Here is a 3,421-nt window from a genome sequence, read left to right as displayed (position 1 = left end):
AGAAATAGGTCTGGGGGCAGATTCTGTGGGGGATATGTGGGCCCACCCCCTGGAGCTGTAATTTCTGCTGGTTAGCTTAAGAGCTTGGAGTACTGATGGATTGAGCTAGGCATGACCATAGAACCCTCCGGCATTCATGGGTACTGGGTTTGGGAATAAGCTGGGCTGGTCCAGAATAGGCATAGGCACATCCAAGAATAGGATGTGGGCAGGACCAAGCCACAACATCCACCGCCCATACAAAGGCCAGGACGAGGGGGCACACACTATGCTGAGTAAGGGCCTAGCACAGCTGACACGTGTGAGAGCTGGGTCTGGGAATTGGCCTGATGGGAGAACTTGGGAAACTCCCTTGGTGAACTGGAGCTCCTGCTGGTGAGTATGAGATTCAGGCCTGTGTGTTGGTTAGGCCAGGCCAGGTCACTCCACCTGCCAGTAACTGGAATAGGCTAGGCTCCAGCATCCAACGGCAAAGACCAAGACAGGAAATGGGCTGTGCTGAATTGGATGAGAGCAACTATCAACATGTGCAAGATCTGTGGCTGGGAACAGGCCTGGTTGGAGAGCTAAGGGTATGCCCTGGCTGGGTTGGGTGAGTACAAGGACCAGAATAGGGGTGGGGCTCTGGGGTGGACATGACCGCAGAGTCACTTGGCATGGGTGTGGATTGGGTTTGGGCTGCACCAGACTGGGCTAGACTCCAGCACCCACTGGTGCTTGTTAGAGTCAGGATGGGTGTAGGACAGGTTGGGCTAGGTCTTGGCACCTGCTGAACCATATGAAAGCTGTGTCTGGGCATGGACCAGATGTGGCTGGGCTGTCACACCCAATAGTAAGAACTGGAATGAGTGTGGGCTGGCCGGGAAATAACACCGTACCTTCTAGGACAGGAGACAAACTAAGTCAGTCTGAACCAAGGATCTGTGTGCAAGCTCTGCCACTGGAAGGTGACCTGATAGAGGAGCTTGAGGAACTTCTGTCAGGGTGCAGTCCGTGTAGGTGAGTGCAAGAACCAAGTTTGGGAGCATCCCAGAGGAGGCCAGATTACAGTACCCAGTGGCATATGTGTGGATCAGATCTGGGGGCAGGCCAGGCTGGGCCAATTGATAGCACTGATTGGCAGATGTGAGAACTAGGACAGGGTGTAGGACAGGCTATGTCGGGTTACAACACCAGCCAGTTCACATTAGAGATGGGACTGGGGGCTGGCCTGGCTGAGCTGGGCTGCAGTATCCATGAGTCTGAGCTGGAATTGGGCATAGACCAGGCTGGGCCAGGCTACAACAACTGCTGGCAAATGCTAAGGTGTAGCGGGCCATGCCAGACTGGGCTGCAGCACCTACCAGCACATGCAAGACCTGGAGGATGGGATTGTGAGCCCAGTAGAGGGGCAACTGGACAGGGCTACATCACCTGTTGGCCTGCATGCGAACTGGGTTGGGGAAGAGCCAGGTTGGGCTAACCGACTGTACCCACTGGTGGGTGCATGAGTCAGAGTAAGTGTAGGCTGCTTGGGCTTTGCCATAGCATCTACTGGCAAATGTTGGGACTGGGGACAAATTCTGTCAAACTGGACTGCAGAACCACCTGGTGGAGTGCATGGTCAGAACTGGGATTCCTCGGTGGCTAAGATGGAGCAGTGACGGAATGCCCAGGTGCACATGGAGGACATGGCAATCCAGTGGCTTCTGCAGAAGACATCTGATAACAGAAAAAGTAGGGCAGAACAAATTGGACAACAACTACCCCAGCCAAACATAGATAACTAGTATCTGGGCAAATGGAGACTCTAAGGTGCGCCATGTCAGCCAGTCTCCCTTGAAAGGATTTTCTCATCTTTGATTGGCGACAACGACAGCATTTCAGAACTATTGGAAACATTAGAGCAGAACTCTCGGAGCATGCTCCACACTGGGGACTCTGGGGTGATCTCGGGTGGCTGTTCCCCATCCGTAACCAAGGAGGTGATTGAAAGGCTGGTTGCAGCGTCTCCCATTATGCTCTTCCTCCCCCAGACACAGGAGGATGAAAAAGATATTTTGGAAACAATGGTCTCACCCCCTTTCCCGTGGTCTTTCCATCCTGATCAACTATGTAAACATGATCAAAAATAGAATGAGGGCCTGTGGCCTGGGAAAGCAGTCGAGGACGGCCCAAAGCTTTGGGACCCTGCACCCGCGTGGGAGACCCGGAAGAGGCTCCTGGTTTCAGATTGGCATAGCATCGGCCATTGGGCTCACTTGGGGAGCGAATCATAGGACGGAAGATCTTCCTCTCTGTCTCTCCTCTCTGTACGTCTACCTTTCCAATAAAAAAATAATAAAAATAAATCTTAAAAAAAAAAAATAGAATGAGGGCCCGGTGGCGTGGCCTAGCGGCTAAAGTCCTTACCTTGCATGGGCTGGGATCCCATACGGGCGCCGGTTCTAATCCCGGCAGCTCCACTTCCCATCCAGCTCCCTGCTTGTGGCCTGGGAAAGCAGTTGAGGAAGGCCCAAAGCCTTGGGACCCTGCACCCACGTGGGAGACCCGGAAGAGGCTCCTGGCTCCTGGCTTCGGATCAGCATAGCACCGGCCGTTGCGCTCACTTGTGGAGTGAATCATCGGGCAGATCTTCCTCTCTGTCTCTCCTCCTCTCAGTATATCTGACTTTCCAATAAATAAATAAATCTTAAAAACAAAACAAAAATAGAATGAAAAAGAGAGAAAAATGGTGGTGGGGGGGAGGAACTGAGGCTGGAACTGGAGTGCTGCTATCACAAGCATTGGCTTGACAGACTGCGCCACCATGCAAGCCCCCACACCACTGTTGCTTCATGCGTCTTTGCTGTGAGAGGCTAAGTGAAGAATAAATAAGATCTCTTTGTACATTTTGGGGTGAATTTGTTTATATCTACAATTGTTTCAGAATTAAAAAAATTAAAAGAGGGGTTGGTGTGGTGGTACAGTGGGCTAATCCTTTGCCCTGGGGCTGCTGGCATCTCATGTGGGCACCAATTCATGTCTTGGCCCATTTCTGATCCAGCTCTCTGCTAATGGCCTGGGAAAGCAGTGGAGAATGGCCCACGTCCTTGGTCTCCTACACCCACGTGGTAGACCCAGAAGAAGTTCCTGGCTCCCAGCTTTGGGTTAGCCCAGCTCTAGCCTTTGTGGCCATTTGGGGCATTTGGGGAGTGAATCCGCAGATAAAAGACTTCTCTCTCTGAGAATCTGCCTTTCAAATAAAAATAAATAATTTTTAAAAGTTAAAAGAGAAGGACAAGTCACAGTTTGGAGGGAATATATATAAATTTGTAGGACATAGCTGAAGAATTCTTACAATGCACAGGAAGGCACCCAACACGGCTTAAATGATCGCAAACATGAAGGCTCCATGCCTGCATCTAGCGTGGGTGGCTACAGGGAACGGATGCCCCTAGGC

The sequence above is a fragment of the Ochotona curzoniae genome, unplaced genomic scaffold (assembly GCF_017591425.1).
Source record: "Ochotona curzoniae isolate NIBS_2020 unplaced genomic scaffold, NIBS_Ocur_1.0 scaffold_3208, whole genome shotgun sequence".
Classification (NCBI taxonomy): domain Eukaryota; kingdom Metazoa; phylum Chordata; class Mammalia; order Lagomorpha; family Ochotonidae; genus Ochotona; species Ochotona curzoniae.
Note: the sequence above shows the minus strand (reverse complement) of the source record.